This window comes from Mastigoproctus giganteus, chromosome 7, assembly GCF_048544385.1.
Source record: "Mastigoproctus giganteus isolate SK-2022 chromosome 7, ASM4854438v1, whole genome shotgun sequence".
In the NCBI taxonomy this organism is placed as follows: Eukaryota; Metazoa; Arthropoda; class Arachnida; order Uropygi; family Thelyphonidae; genus Mastigoproctus; species Mastigoproctus giganteus.
Window position 1 is genome coordinate 137,912,829 of NC_143581.1, and position 17,841 is coordinate 137,930,669.

The 17,841-nt window shown below is 36.7% G+C and overlaps 1 protein-coding gene across 3 annotated transcripts in view; it reads left to right on the plus strand.

Annotated features, from left to right (window-relative positions):
• Positions 1-17,841, plus strand: part of AIMP2 (aaRS-interacting multifunctional protein 2) — a 127,760-nt gene that overhangs the window by 86,666 nt on the left and 23,253 nt on the right. The window lies entirely within an intron of this gene.

The following is a 17,841-nucleotide window of genomic DNA, read 5'->3' on the forward strand; positions in this document are numbered from 1 at the left end:
TGTGGAGTGCTCAGAATCATTAGATCAAATGGCTTTCTCATGTTCTGAGATCTGGTCTTGGAGCCTTCTGGCAGATTCCCCGATGTAGCAACTACCGCAGTCACGGCAGGCAATGCGATATACTAAGCCGTTGCATAAAGGAGGGGATGGGCATTTTTACCCTCAAGAGAAGGGATTGCAGTTTTTTACTGGGAAGCTGTAAACATTTTATCCGGCAAGCCCATAGAACCTTAGAGAAGTGTTGTGAGATAAAGGCAGTCGAGATCGTGTTATCGTTGTGGGAGGCTCTGGGTGTGTTGCAAGCTCACAAGCCTGCAGATCACATTTGTCCAGGGCACAGACTGGGTAGCTGCAGTTAGATAGATCTGTTTTTACTTTCAAAACTGCACCAGGTGAATAGGGCACACTCAATACTGAGAAGCTGGTTGGTGGCGCCTGCCGATTTGTAGTTGGTGAATTGGCCAGTACACATTGGCTTACGATAGACTGTGGTTCTTAAATGTGAGCCCATGCATCACAATAGAACATGCAGAAAGGAGAGTTCGTTGTCCGACTGTTAGCTCTGCAAATGAAATCCATAATATTGTGCACTGATATAATAATAAAGGTTTATTTTATTTTTCAGTATTATGGACAATAATGTCAGCCGTATACAAAATTGTAGTGCTGATGCTTTTGGAAATTTTGTGTCATGTTAGTGACTGCCAAATTTTGCATGCCAAACAGTCCTAGCTGAATGCTAGTTTTAAAAAAATGCAAAAAAGAATTATAAAAGTTAAAATAAGAATTCCACTTATAGGATTAGATGAACAGAATGTAAAGTCCACTAACAACAGGCAATCAAATATCACTAAAAACTTGTAATCTGAATTACATTATCCACCAGAAAATTGTAATCCAACTAACACACTTTGAACAGAAAAAACAATATGTAAAATATGAAATAAAAACCAAAAATAAATTAATATTAGATATTTATGGCCCTCTGAACCTTGGGGAACAACAGCATGAGTGGAGAAATTAGAAGACAGAGAGCTGCCTACCATCACCTGCAGTGAACAGTCAGAGATAAAACTAGATACCCAATTACAAAAAAAAATTGGCACACCATAAGATGGAAGCTTTAGAACAGCGTTTCCCAAACTTTTTTTTTTAGTCACAGAACACTTTTCATCTCACAATATATTTACCAAACACTTACGAAATACAAGTTTAGCTGGAGCCAAAGAACTGTTTGCTAATATTTATTATATATGACATGCTGTGCATCAGGAGCATCTTCATTTCCAACACATGTAAAGCCAGCACCTCCGTAGCCAGGTGGGAAGGAGCAGCAGTGCGTAGCACACGCTTCTTGATTAGACCGCAATTCGAGCCCGTCACCACCAAATATGGAGGATGTGGAAGGGTCAGGGAATGACCACCGCATATCCCGGAGCAATATGGCCTTAGTTGCTAATGCTCCTAAAAAAAAAAAATAAAAATAAATAAAATAAAATGTAAAGCCAAAATTCAAATAACTGTTGTCATACTTTCGGTTTGGTCTTTTATTAGTTGGTTCCTGTTTTTTCACTTCAGATTTTTGGGGAACAATAAGGCTGCAATTGTGATGGTAGATGGCTCTCTGTCTTCTAACTTCTCCACTAATGCTGGTGTCCCCCAAGGTTCAGTTCTTTCCCCCACTCTTTTCCTCTTGTATATTAATGACCTTCCATTGACTGGAAATCCTATCCATAGTTTTGCCGATGATAGCACATTGTATTCCAATTTCCATTTTGAGAAACCTTGCCCTGCTCAATCAGCTTCAACTTCTCGAATATCTGCTACCAGTTCCTTAAATGCCAATCTCCAGGTAATTCTCCATTGGGGCAAAGACAACTTAGTTGATTTCAATCCTTGTAAAACACAGTCTTGTCTTATATCTTGCAAAAAGGATTCTTCTGCTCCTATGTTTATCTTTGGTGATACTCCAATTTCTAGGCAAGTTGATATATCTCTTTTGGGGATTACCCTGACTTCTAATCTCTCTTGTCACAAGCATTACAAATATTGCTTCCTCTGCATCTAAAAAACTTGGTTTTCTCTTTCACTCTTGGCGTTACTTTTCTTCCAAACAGCTGTTCACTCTGTACAAATCACAATCCGCCCCTCCATGGAATATTGTTCCCACATTTGGGACGGTGCCCCCAAAACATCTCTCAGGCTTCTAGATTCCATTCAGAAGAGGGCAGTCAGGTTAATTAATGACTCCTCTCTAACAGAGTCTCTCCACTCGCGGTCTCGTAGACTTACTATTTCTGCTGCATGCCTTTTCTACAGATATTTCCATGGGCACTGTTCTTCTGAATTGGCTTCTATTATTCACGCTCTCTCTTTCAAAACAGTCCAAACATGTGCCACCACCAGCCAACATCCATTTACTGTCCAACATCAAACCCCCAGACCAACTTTTCATCTTCTTTGTTTATTCATTCAACTGCTGTTTTCTGGAACAACCTTCCTTCATATGTATTTCTCGAAAATTACAATCTACAGAAGTTCAAGTCTAATGTCAACAAATATCTTCTTTTGTCTTCTCAACCTCCAACCAAGCACGGTACCAAGTACTACAGATTCTAATAACTCTCTGTTAGGGGTTTTCATTAAAAAAAAAAAAAAACAGATATTTTGCAAGTCTTAAATAAGCAACAAGAACCGGCGTTATAAGTTGTCATTGGTAGATTAATGTGCCTATTATTTTGCAAACCCCACTGTCCTAACCCCCTGCCATTTAAAAAAAAAAAAAAAAATTATAGACAAATGTTTAGTTTGTTTTAGTGTGTCATGTCGATTGTTGTGTTCCGTCACACCGCAAAAAGACAAATTTTGTTTCGTTATTTATGTCAGGGATGTCGGTTTTTTTTATAGTGATTTTTTTTTTTTTGTTTGTTTGTTTGTTTAGAAATCACGAAAATGATGGGTAAACGCAAAAGAGTTGCTCTTTCAGTTAAACAAAGACTTGAAATTATTCAAAAGTTTGAAAACAGTGCATCCGTTAAATCTCTAAGGAACCATTATAATGTTGATGACCAAATCATACGAGACATCGCAAAAAAATAAAGGGAAACTATTAGATTTAAAATCAACATCACAAAAAATAAAGGGAAGCATCATATTGGATGCCCGAGTAGTACGTGGTAAGTTTTTTATCCATCGCCATATTTTTTACATAGGTTGCTGAACATTTTTGTTATAGTAAGTCCCCGAATTATGCAACTACCAATTTACTTAAATTTGTTTTCACTCGATTTTTTTTTTTTTAGGATTGTAAAATTTAAAGCAGCAAAAAAAATATAATAAGCAATCAATAATGACGATCACGGCTTGCACAAGTGAGATCAGAGTAACAAGCAAAAAAATAGGAAAGAAGAGAAGATTCTTAGAATTATTTATGTTTTTTTTTTTATGACTGAAGATTTTAGTGAAGGGGACACACTTCACCATAATAATGTAAAAACCCACAGAATTCGAGCCATCAGTATTATCGCAAATGCAATAAGATCGAGTTTACTACTTGTTTATAGTAGATTGCGCTAACAGAAAAGCCCAATAAAACGGAAAGTGCAAATTGTTTTTTGGTGACTTCCAGAAATGTGCTTTAGTAAAATGTGAGCTCGTGTGGGGTGATAAGTGTTTTCATCTTAACCCCATGAAGTTCTTTACAGAAAATTTCATTTTGACCGTTATCATGGTGCTGACTAAAAGAATAAGCGACAGCAGTACTAGTAAATCTACCAAGAAAAGGAAGGTGATCGATTTGGATCAGAAAATTAAACTAATAAGAATGTATGAAAATGGTCAAAAATTAACAAGTATTGTGCTGAATTCAGATTTGTCAATAATAATATAGCAGCAATATGTTACTAGTCATTCCCAAGTTACATAAAACTCGACAAAGTAAGAAGCCCTGGAACGTATGTTGGGGACTTCTGTATTTTTGGATTAACTGGGAAATCGTTTATCCGAGATTTGTTTTTTACCATCTATCCCGGAAAATCGAGAGTCTACTGTATTTCGAAACACTGATAATTATCACTTTTAAATTATAAGAGAAAACCTCATACCTTTATTGTAGGACTGTAATTCTCTCAACGCTCGATCGCGTATAAATGTATTCCTATGTGAATTAGTGTACTGTGTTAATTAAATCAATTTATGATTTTTAAAAAAGCTACATATTAAAATCATGTATTCAATACTGAAATCCAACCTAGCGCATCAAGAAGATTCGTGGAAAGTCGACAGCCATCAACCCTCTAAACCAGCCAATGTATGCTAATATGAGAATTCAAATAGTCTTAATAATCTTGACACCATGAAATAAATATACATCAATTTACAGATAATTTAAGCTTTAAAATTATCTAAAACTTCCTGAAAATCTGGTTTCCACGAGATAACTATACATCAAATTACAAATAATTTAAACTTTAAAATTGTCTAAAACTTCCTTTAAGGGACTAACATTATTATTAGCCATATGGTGCAGGGAAGCCTGAGGCTTATGCTGCACCAGCCAAAAAAAAAAAATTTCTGAGTTACCCCGAGAGAGAGAGAGAGAGAGAGAGAGAGAGGTAAAAGGGAATCACCAAGAAGGAGAAGAATGATGATATCCAGCTCAGGACCCTGGCTGTGCCAAGCCCATATTCACCAGATGTAAGCCCCTGGAGCTATTCGGACCGTTTCCATGTTCACAAGAAGCCAAAAGTGGATCACGAATGGTACCCCCCCCCTTGTTTTATACAAACTTTTTCGTAACATAACATAACACGAGACTATTTATGCTGACCGATGTATGAACTACTGTTTATACATGTGCTTTAGAGTCCACGAATCCGAGATATTGTAATGTCTATGCACATTAATAGAGATGGGATTTAATCTAATTTCCAATGTTTTTATAGTTAATAACTCAAAGTATTCCAATATAGGCTGAAGTGCACCCGCCACAAGGAATATTGTGTGCTTCCATGGTTGTAACGATATCGACCCTTCTACACTTCAGAACAATTTGCAGTTTACTCATGGGTTGTGGAACTATTTTAAATTCAGTATTAAAATGTTAACGAATTGTTGTACCATTGCTGTATATAGGGAACTTTAATAAAATATTTCTGATCTGATCTGTTATACCTGTCTCCCTTTTATATTTTGCCTGTTGACTAATTTTCATGATGGTACCTAATGTGTATCCCCTATTTAAAAATCTTTTTGTAAGTTCCATAAGTTCATCTAACAAGCATTCCTGAATAGAACTGTATCTATATGCATTGTGAAATTGGTTAAAAATAATGCTCCGTTTATATTTAAAGGGATGGTAGCTGGAACAGTGTAGGAATTTTCTGGTATTCGTCGGTTTTCTATAAATTTTAAATTATAAGTTCTTGTCCTGGTTAGAGTAAAATTTAGATTAAAATTTCAGTTATCTGTAAATTGATGTATATTTATTTTGTGGTGTCAAGATTATCAAGACTATTTCAATTCTCATATTAGCCTACGTGATGACTGTTGACTTTCCGCAAATCTTCTTGATGCACTAGGTTGGATATGAGTATTGAATACATGATGATTTTAAGAGAATTACAGTCCCACAATAGAGGTATGAGATTTTCTCTTATAATTTAAGATTAATAATAATAGGACATATTGGGCTTTATTGCTCTTTCATTTTTGATTGATAATTATCAAAAAAAAAATTTATACGAGGAAGTGAGTTTAGTTATGTTGTCAGTTCACTTCCCCCTCTCCTTCAACCCATGTACTCCAGGCTAAGTTCCATACGAATGGCATATTTGATCACTACATTGCTATTTTTTCATAGAATGCAAAAGCCTGCCAAAATAAAGTGTTCCACAGTCAATTTGATTATTAGTCTATCCCAGTATATTAATAACCAAAAAAATAAATAAATTATAATGTTAAAAATTATAATTATACTAAAGTGGTGTATGCCACAGATATGCAAAAAAAATTATTTTATTTATTATTTTTTTTAATTATTAATTACAATTTTTAATGGAACACTACTGTTCGGCGGAACACAATTTGGGAAACGCTGCTTTAGAAGATCTTTATGCTAAGGATGCTCTCATAATGATAGCCAAAGGGTTGCTGACCTCTTTTGCTGCTTCTTTTGATATAACTGGTTAGATCCTGTTGATCCCAAGGTACCTTTTTTTACTTTCAGCTTCAGCAATTTCTCTTCCACTTTCTTCTCAGTTATAAAATCATTTAATTCCCAGTTATAACTTGGTGTACCTCTTGTATTCCTGTCCATAAAAGCTTCTTCATGTATTAATGTATATGCAAAATATTTATTTAATTTATCAACCGGCTGAACAGGATCATCGGTAGTTGTGCCATTTTATCTAATATTAACATAAGCAAAATTCTTTTGCTAGTTTTCTTTCCATTCTTAGACAAGAACTTCTCATAATCTACAGTAGCATCCCTAACCCCCTTAGTGACCATATTGGAGACTAATTTTAATTACTGTAGGTTTCCATGTTGCCTCCTAATTTATTCATACCATGCATTTTTATTCTCTTCTACTAGTTTCATCAGTCCATCTCACATCCATTTAGGTCTAAACCCTAAACAATATTTCTTTGTTGGTGTAAAAATCTTAGTAGCTTCTGTGATTACTTTCTTGAATGCTTTTCATTTAGAATTTGTTGTTGGTCCCACTGAATAAATTTAAAAACTGTCTGAGACCATTGTAGTCTGCTTTGTGCAAACAAATGTTCTCCTCTTTACTCTTGACAGTAATTATATCTTTAAGTATATCCCATATCGATATATTATGATCACTGCCACATAGTGGTCTATCTGGATATTCTTAATGCATGAAGAGTCACTGCTGATAATCAGATAAAGAGTATTGCTTTCTCTTGTTGCCTCTCTAACATTTTAATGTAGGAAACAGTCACCCAGTAAATCCATAAAAGTCTTGCTAGTGCGCGAGTGACTATCCCACAAGTTCCAGTCAATATCTGGGAAGTTAAAATCCCCCATTATAAGACATTCTGCCGACCCGGCTAGCCGGGTGGGTAAAGTGCCTGCCTGGCAACCCAAAGGTTGCGGGTTTGAATCCTGCCTCGGGCTTGGATCAAAGTACTGCAAAAACCTTGGGAGGTGCATTATGGCCACAGAAGCCGATGCGCCAACAACTACCAAAAAAAATAAGACATTCTAATTTACTGGCCCACTATTTCTCTGTAGAATTGTTCTTTGTACTCATCAGAGTTATTAGGCCTGTAACACACACTCCTCTCATTTTTTGCTTTCCCAGTGACTCAACATTGCACTGTCCACCTATGTCAACCAGATGCACTCCTTAGACTTTATGTGTTCCTTAACTAACAGCATGACCTCTCCTCTCTTCTTATCCTGTCTATCATTTCTGTACACATTGTACTCCCCAAATTCTGCATTCCTTATATCTGTTTGACACCACATCTCTGATATCCCATCAATATCTGCCTTTGATGAATTTAACCCTTCAAATTCATGATGACATGAATTTGAAGCTTAAAAGAACATTTTTGCATGATGAATGTAATCCTAAAACATTAGGATTGCATTAATCAGTAAAAAATGCTCTTTTGTTCCTTAATGTTCTTTTAAGCTGCTATTTTTAGGAAACTTTTAACCCTCTAGCTGGTGCATACTTAAAAGCTGACGTATTGAGAATTACTGTATAATTTAATAAGTTCACTACATCTGACACTAGTGGTCTGCGCCTGCCCAAGCCTGGTCCTCTGGCTGAGTAAAACAAGTGGTGTTTAGGCTCGGCTCGGTTACAAATAATTGTAATGAATTGTTATTACAAACATTTCGGGCTGTTTCTTATATATATATATATATATACAGGGTGTTTCAGTTAAACGTTTCAGAACTTCTAAGAGGGGTAGGGTACATCCTGACAACTCGAAATCATATAGCAATGTGGTCGGAAATGCTTTCCTGAAGCGGTGTTGTACACAGAAGCACCATAAAGAAAAGAGACCGTAAGTGAGAAATCGTTTTAATAATACATGAAAAGAAGCAAAAGGTACATGGATTAAAGTAAGTGTTCGAAGTTTCTTCCACGGGCTACAATGCACGCCTCACATCTCCGACGCATGGACATCCGAACATTCTGGAATACTCCAGGCGAATTTCGAATTTCTTCTGCAGCTACTGCGATTCTTGCAACCAGCTCCTCAGCATTGTCAACAGGGGTGTCATAAACTAGCGATTTCATATGACCCCAGAAATAAAAATCAAGACATGATAGGTCGGGTGACCGAGCAGGCCAACGCACGGGACCACCACGTCCGGTCCACTGTTGACCAAATGTGACATCCAGGTAGTTACGAACATCTCCGCTATAATGGGCAGGGGCTCCATCGTGTTGGAACCACATTGTCTGTTGCGTCGATGCAGAAATCTGTTCATCTCTCAAAAGTTGTGGCAATACTTGCTGCAGAAAGATCACGTAGATAGGTCCGGTTAGACGACACGGTAACAGGTAAGGTCCGATGAGGTGATCTCCCATAATACCGGCCCATACATTGACCGAAAATCGAATCTGTGCTGCACGACGTTGTATTGCATGCGGGTTCTCGACCGCCCAGATATGGTCGTTATGCGTGTTGAAAATTCCTTCCCTTGTGAAGGATGCCTCATCGGAAAACAACACTTCAGCAGGAAAAAGGGGATTTGTAGCACATTTTCCAAGGTACCACTGTGCGAAAGCAATACGAGGTGCATAATCCTCCGGTTGCTGTGTCTGGACACGCTGCACGTGAAACGGATGCATGTCTTGTTCTCGGAGAATCCTCCAGACGCTGCAATGGGAAACCCCGACTGTGTTTGCTAGACTTCGTGTACTCGTTCTTGGATTCCCCTGTACATGCTGCAGCACATTCTGTTCGACGGCTGGAGTCCGTACTGTTCTTACCCTGTCCCTGTCAGCTCTTTCAAATGAACCTCTCTCAGCTAACTTCTGGTGCAGTCTTGCAAAGAAATTATGACTGGGAATACGCCTCATCGGATATCGTTCCGCGTACAACCGCTGTGCGGCTGGCCCACTACAATTTGCAGCCCCGTACACCAAATGCATATCGGCTAAATCTGCGTTCGTGTAATCATCCATCCTATTAACTTGGCGTTCTTGTTCAAGAAATTCGAAATTCGACTGGAGTATTCCAGAATGTTCGGATGTCCATGCGTCGGAGATGTGAGGCGTGCATTGTAGCCCGTGGAAGAAACTTCGAACACTTACTTTAATCCATGTACCTTTTTGCTTCTTTTCATGTATTATTAAAACGATTTCTCACTTACGGTCTCTTTTCTTTATGGTGCTTCTGTGTACAACACCGCTTCAGGAAAGCATTTCCGACCCCACATTGCTATATGATTTCGAGTTGTCAGGATGTACCCTACCCCTCTTAGAAGTTCTGAAACGTTTAACTGAAACACCCTGTATGTATATATATATATATATATATAGTACAGAATAATTGTATTAAGAAGCTAATTAATCATGGGGGTGGAATGTGGCTGTATATGAAAAGGAAGTTAACATAGCTTATGGATCAGGGACACTGCATTCGCAAAATGTACCCTACAGCCAGTGTGTGTGTGTGTGTGTGTGTGTGTGTGTGTGTGTGTGTGTGTGTGTGTGTGTGTGTGTGTGTGTTTTATAATAGATATAGTAAGATGGGTATATGCTATTTTAAATATTTTTAAGTTAGATATGTAGGTACTGCCTGAAAACATATTATATATATGTGTATATGTTTATATATATATATATATATATATGTTAGCTGTGTAGGTAAAGGCCGAAAATTCGTAAAGTAAACTATACAAAAGTAGACTAAATATACCTGTAGTTAAATCAACCTAGTAACTCTAAATTACCGATACCGGCCCCCGTGGCCATACCTAGTGAAGAAAAAATTATTAGCAATACATGTAATTATAATAATACAATACAATACAATTTGTCAATTATAGGTAATAGTATACATTGAAAGAGACTTTATTGAGGGCTAACCCTTTCAATATATACCACCCATAATTAACAGAGCTATCTGTTTCTGTTGTATCGGTAATTTAGAGTTACTAGGTTGATTTAACTACAGGTATATTTAGTCTACTTTTGTATAGTTTACTTTTACGAATTTTCGGCCTTTACCTACACAGCTAACTCTAAGATATATAATAATGTTTTCAGTCAGTATCTACCTATCTAACTTAAAAATATTTAAAATAGCATATACCCATCTTACTATATCTATTATAAAATATTACCACGGATGTAAGGTTTAATCTATTACAGATGGCTTTAATCCGATCGGGAATATATTGCACTATATCATATTACTTTATAAAATTATTTCATAAATGGTTGCTATTATTTATATATATATATACATACATACATACATACATACATACATACACACAGGGTGTTTATAAATGGTGGAACACTTTCAGTGATTTATTGCACAGACTAGGACACAGATATCAGTGTCATATACATACCTTGTGAAAGAGAAAGTGCCAGTTTTTTTTTACATCACATCACTTCACAACAATTCAGCGTGGGAACCACGTGTGACATGGTAATCGAACTCTTCACTTACCCTGTCCAGCGTATCCTGTGTGACCGTGGTAGTAGCTTCTTCAGTTCTCTGCTTTATTTCCTAGACATCACCTGGCAAAGGTGGTATATAAACACGATCTTTTGTGTAGCCCCACGAGAAGAAATCACATGGAGTCAAGTCTGGCGATCTCTGCGGCCACTTCAAGAAACATTCGTCCCTTTCTCCAGCTCTTGTGTAGCTCGGTGTTAAGGTAGGTCCAAACATCATTATGGAAGTGGGGAGGGGCCCTATCTTGCTGGTAAATAAAGTCATCACTATTTTCCTGAACTTGAGGCATCAACCATTGCTGCAGCATATCAAGGTAGGATTGCCCAGTTACAGTGCCCACGCAAAGAAGAAAGGTCCATACAGTTTTGGTGTAGAAAACATTCACCTTCGGCGAAATCATGCTCATATTCAATTATCTCTTCAGGTTTCTGGGTGCCCCAGATTCGGCAGTTGTGACTGTTGACTTTCCTATTGGTGTGAAATGTGGCCTCATCGCTAAACACTACTCGATTAAAGAAGTCGTCGTGTTCTTCTGTCAGTCCTTGCAGTTCGCAACAAAATTGGAAACGCTTCTCTTTGTCATCTTCCTTTAATATATGCACCAACTGCAATTTATATGGCTTCATAGAAAGTTTTTTACAAAGTACTTTCAATACTGTCAGAGCTGGCATTTGCAGCTCATGTGATGCTCTCCATACTGATTTATTGGGGCTCCTTGTGAATGTCTCTCTCTCTCTCTCTCTCTCTCTCTCTCTCTCTCTCTCTCTCTCTCTCTCTCTCTCATTATCAACATTAACACTAGGCTGGTCTCTGCTCTTTCCCAAACACAATCAACTCATCTTTACATATTGCTTATGCCACTTGTAAATAGCCTTCTGGTTGGTGGCTCTTTACTGTATGCACTTCGAAATTTCCTTGGAACGTCTGTTGCACATTTGTTCTTATCAAACAGTAACACACAAAATGCCTTCTCTGAACTGAAAGCCACCATCTTTCAACAAGGCTGTGCATGTGGTAGAGGTACAACAGGTAATGCCGAGTGGCAGTGAATGATGGAACTACACACCTTGGCAGTAACAACTAGGAAACTTTCATGTTTTCTCTTTCACGTGGTATAAATAAGTAAATTGGTATCTCTCTTACTCCGTGTGCAAAAATTATTGAAAGTGTTACCGCCATTTATAGACACCCTGTGTATATATATATATATATATATATATAAAAGGTAAAGTGCAGCCATTATCAACCCACTACAGGATGGAAGCCTCCTCAACAATTCATGCTGAGGGAAATGGACCATAATTTGCCACACTGGTCCAATGTGGGTTGGCAGATCGACTGTATTCAGCAGTCAGGGGCTTGAACCCCAATCTACTCAAAGAGTGTATGCTACTGCACTCTCGCTCCTGACCACTCAGCTAATATATATATATATATATTAATTTTTTTATGTATTTAAATTCTTAAAGGGTTTTTAGAAAAAATGTGTATCATTTGTCTGTTGACACTTCTAATTGACCAATAAGGTACACTACACCAACGTCTCCAAAATTTCTACTCTTTCATGGAAATTACCCAGTTTGTATTTTTGCATTGTAAAGTAAACTTTACCTTTAAGTGGGTGTTAAGTTGCAGTTTATGTTAAATGTGGGTAATGACATGAGTCATTACGTGCCCTGGCACTGGGCCTCTTTTTAGTAGTATGTGTACAGTATACTGTCGGCGCCTCCGTAGCCAGGTGGGAAGGAGCAGCAGTGCGTAGCACACGCTTCTTGATTAGACCGGGGTTCGAGCCCGTCACCACCAAATACGGAGGATGCGGAAAGGTCAGGGAATGACCACCGCATATTCCCGGAGTAATATGGCCTTAGTTGCTAATGCTCCTAAAAACCAAAATAACAATAACAACAATAACCAAATACGGAGTATGCGGAAAGGTCGGAATGACCACCGCATATCCCCGGAGCAATATGCCTTAGTTGCTAATGCTCCTAAAAACCAAATAACAACTACTACTATATCTGAGATTTTGGGTTGACCTACTTTCAATTCTAAGAACATCTAACCGCTCCTTTACTATATATAGTACTGACCAATAATTTAGAAATACAGCTAAGCCAAATGCTTATACATCATTCATACACTGAGAATTTTCAGTGCAGAAGTGACAGTCAATTCTAATTTTTTAATTTAATTATTAATAGTACTAAGTGATGAAATCAAAGTGAAATTTAAAAGTGGACGATATATTTTAGTAGAAAGAAAGCATACTAAAAGTGATGTATGGAAAAAATTTAAAGAAGTACAAGATGCATCTACAAATAAAAACAATTGGTGCTGTTCAGTGCATAAAATGTCAATCAATTTTAAGTTATTCTGTGACAAAACTGGTAAGTTCCCATTTAAATGGCCTTTCAAATTCAAATTTCCAGTCAGTATTGGCGAAAGTTCTACCAAGAAACATTTGCATCAACAACTGTCATCTTCACATTATCTCAAAAAAATAAAAGAAGTAACTAAATCGTGTGTTTTATTGTTTTGCAAAGTTGTCAGACCTTTTGACATTGTAAGTGGTAAGGGTTTCGTAAACTATTCTCAAACTTTAATAAAAATAGTAGCTCTCCATGGAAATTTAAATGTTAAGGATTTATTGCCACATCCCACTACTATTTCTCACAATATGCACATGGAAGCGGAAAAGTTACGAGCAGCACCTATTCCCATCATTCAGCCTTTAATTAATTCACGACAATGTAATGTGTCTATGGACATGTACACAGATCAGTCTAAACATTTATTGTACACAACATTAAAAATTGAAAGCTCTGTTCTAAAGTATTATTCACCTGTGAATTTCCTGATGATAAAAAAAAACTACTAATAACATCCAAAATGAATTGATTCGCAGACTAGTTAAAGTAGGAATAAAGCCAGATGTTCTTTCTAAATTAACTTTCATCACTGATTAAGGAACTGATATTATGTGTGCTCTTCAACAGTCTGTTACATAATAAACACAATACTATGAAATACTTTCAAAGAAAATTACCCGAAAGAAACTACCGCCCATTAAATTACTTACAGATGAAGTTAAAGATGTGACATATATTTGAAGCAGTCTGGTCTCGTTCATCCACTGTTTGTCAAGAGTGCGATGTTCGCTGGAATAGTAGAATTGACATATATGAATCTTTTTGATGTTAAGAGAATGTCCAAGATAGCCTTAAAATGCTGATTAGTTTCCTCAAACCATTTAAAGACACTTCAGTGAACTTGAAGGTGATGCAAATTCAACACTGTAGCTTATTTTTCCAATAATATTTAGCCTGTTGAATCTCCTGACAATTTCAGTTTCTGACCCTAATGATCTGATTTAACTAAAAAATAAAAATCGTCAACTTTTGAATGAAAAATTTACCGTACATAAATTACATAGAATTGAGTCACTCCTGTGGCCAAATTTCTACCAGTTAAAGATGTCAGATCAATAAAAATGAGAAACAACAGAGGATGTATGAGATTTAATAGAAGAATATAAATGTGACGAAAATTCACTATCCTCGATTATAACAATGCCAAAAACAACACCAGTACATTTAGATGAGTAGCAACAACAACTAGGAACCTGTTACAAAGAAAACGAAAATGCTAGACTTCAAGGCACTGCTGAAGCAACGACAAGTGAAGATGACAAAGTTGATAAATATATGCACTTTAGTGTAATGGGCAGTGTTCACCCCAGCAACCTTTGGAGTGGTGGAAAAATCATGAAGGTGAATTCAGATATTTGTCCAAAGTAGCTAGTCATGTACTTTGTGTTCCCACCAACAGTGCAAGCTCCGAAAGAAATTTTAGTGCAGCCAGATTAGCAGTGCAAAAGCATCAAACCAATTTAAGTAGCAACAGTGTTGATTCTATTTTATTTCTACACAACAATTTGCAATAAAAAGTGGATGTTTAATATAATTTTGGAATTATATTAAATATGGTAAATAGAAAATTTATTACATTTTCTTTTTTTATATATACAGTAATACCCCGACTTACGCGAACTCGGAGTTACGCGGTTCTTGATTTTTTCGTTTGGCAACGCTGCCGCCCACTATCTTCAAGGTCGTTTTTCATATGTTATCGATATACGGTGCTACGGCGGAGAATGAGAGCGAAAGATGAACAAAATTCAACTTGCTGCTTTTATGTTTTTTATATCAGTGAAGGGGAAACACATTTCACCATAATAACGTAAAAACCAACACAATTCCAGCTATGGGTATAATCGCAAATGCAATTAGATCGAGTTTACTACCAGTTTATAACAGATTTCACTAGCAGAAACGCAACTGGATTTTTATTGTTTTATGGTAGTAACCCCTAGAAATGTGAGGTGTTAATAGTGTATCTCTGCTTTTATGGTGTTGTTTATTCAGTTGCTACATGCCCGCAGCTTTGTTTATGCGTATCAAGCGTGCCTCCTCGTTTTGTAATTGTGCTTTATTCCCTAAAAATGAGTAAAATACTTAATTAAAAGGTGTGAAAAGGAAGCGTCCTGGTGAAGACACTGCAGATTCAGAGAGAAAAAGAAAAGCAATTATCGATAAACAGAGGCGGACTGGATCAAAAATTCTTACCCGGGAAAATTTATAGTGGCCTCATACTATGGTTTATGGCCAAAATCACACCGGCGCACCGGGGTTTCCCCGGTAAGGCTTATGGCCAGTCCGCCTCTGTCGATAGAGAAAAAAATATGAAATTGTGAAACGCTTTGAGCGAAATGAAAGACCATGTGATATTGCACGTGCTACAGGCGTAAATGAGGCAACGGCGAAAAGCATATGACAATTGCAAACTTGAATTGAAAAGTTATTGAATTGCAAACTTAGCTCAATTGAAAAGGGCTTAAAAATTTTAGAAAACATAGACTCCAACGAAGAACGCGTTATAGCTACAAAGCAAGGAATAAAAAAATTATTAGCTTGCTACGAAGAAATTCTGCGTGAAAAAAAGAAGGTGCTGTGTCGTCAGACGAATTTGTTAGATTTTATGAAGCCATCGACATCGAAATAACTTTTTTACGTAAGTCATTTGTTTTTTTAATACATATTTTGTATTAATATGTATAAAGAACTGCAATTTTATTAATATTTTTCTTCTAAACTAGTGTTTTTGTTAGTCCTTGGTCCCAATTAAGCAAAATTTATATGTATTTATATGCAAAGTTTTACCCCGACTTACGCGAATTCGACTTACGCGATTTTCGTCGGACCCACCTATCGCGTAACTTCGGGGTATTACTGTACAGTCAGTCCTTGTATAGCATGATATTTGTGGTCCTAGAAACCCTTGTGCAATATAAATAACACGCCCATATGGGAAAAATAGGGTTAGGTTCCAACCACCCAAGTTGAACACAAATTTTTAACCAAAACATTACCAAACAAAATAAATAATCATAATAAAATACGTAAGTATTTTATTACAACTATTACACAATAAAACATTGCTAATGCTTTTACTTATATCATAAGCAAGCTTGTTCTTTGTTTGATCTTCTGTTCAAACAGATGACAGCCATTTCATCTCTTCCAATTCTTTGTCTTGATCTAATGGATTTTGTTACACTTCATGTTGTTCCTGCTATGAAAGTTGTTTTTATTTTCTCTGCATTCTTTCTAATTCTCAGTGTTGCCTCATTTAGGCCTGTAGCACGTGCAATATCACATGTTCTTTCATTTTTGCTCAAAGCATTTCACAATTTCATATTTTTTTCTCTATCGACAGAGGCAAACTGGCCATACCGGGGAAACCCCGGTGGGCCAGAGGCCAGTGTGATTTTGGCCATAAATGCTAGTATGAAGCTGCTACAGATTTTCCTGGGTAAGAATTTTTGATCCAGTCCACCTCTGTGTATCAATATTGCTTTTCTTTTGATCTCTGAATCTGTAGTGTCTTCACCAGGATGCTTCCTTTTCACATCTTTTAAGTATTTTACTCATTTTTAGGGAATAAAACACAATTACAAAATGACGAGGCATGCTTGATACACATAAACAAAGCTGTGCATGTGTAGCAGCTGAATAAACAACACTGTAAAGGCAGAGAGACACTATTAACATCTCAGTAGCTCACATTTTACTAAAGCACATTTCTGGAGGTCACTGCCATAAAACAATAAAAACAATTTCCAGTTGCATTTCTGCTAGTGGAATTTGTTTTAAACAGGTAGTAAACTTGATCTAATTGCATTTGTGATAATACCGATAGCTGGAATTGTGTGGGTTTTTACTTTTATTATGATGAAATGTGTTTCCCTTCATTGATGCAAAAAACATAAAAAAATACATTTTCAGAATCTTCTCTTCATTCCGATCGTGTTGCGTTCAGTTGGGGTGATTCTGCATTTGACTGCCATTTCTTGTAAACCCAAAGGCAAATCGTGCATAAACAAATTCGGTTCGTGTGTGATCGAATTCATGTGGTGTAAACACGTGTTATATGAGGGCTGACTGTAATTAGTAATATTGAATTTTGAATCTGAAAGTTCATTTTCTTATTGTTATGAAACTTCAGAAACTAATGCTAGGCATTTTATTTATATAAAAAGTTTCAGTCGGGCTAGGATAAAAATTGGTTCGGGTGGATCAGGTATGGGTAATGAATTTGAAAAACAAATTCCGTCTCGGGCTGGGTTGAGCTATCTAGACTTTGGGCTGGGTCAGCTAAAAATAAAAAATGTAGACCGGGCAGACCTGTATCTGACACACATAAAGTAAGCATCAAATGCCGCTACAAGTGATGTGCTGTGCCATGATGCATATGGGTGGTCATGATTAAGCTGTCAATAAACAAGTGCTGAAAGTAAACGTGCATGAATTTAACAACTTCTCAATTCTGTCAGCACACTGATTGAACTCTTGCCAATTAGCACCAGTGCCTGGGGTCTTGTTTATGAATTGTTATGTCCTTTTATTTGTTTTTTATTGTGTTGAGATAACATTATGTACATGGAATAAACTTGTAAAAATATTTTGTTTGTTCTGATTTATAGCTCAGCCCAAAAGTAAGTGTTTACTTTTAGCCATGCATTCCAGACTCTTGTTTTTCAACCATTATTTGCAAATATTTAGAATATTGAGGATTTCTGAATGTTATTTTTTCA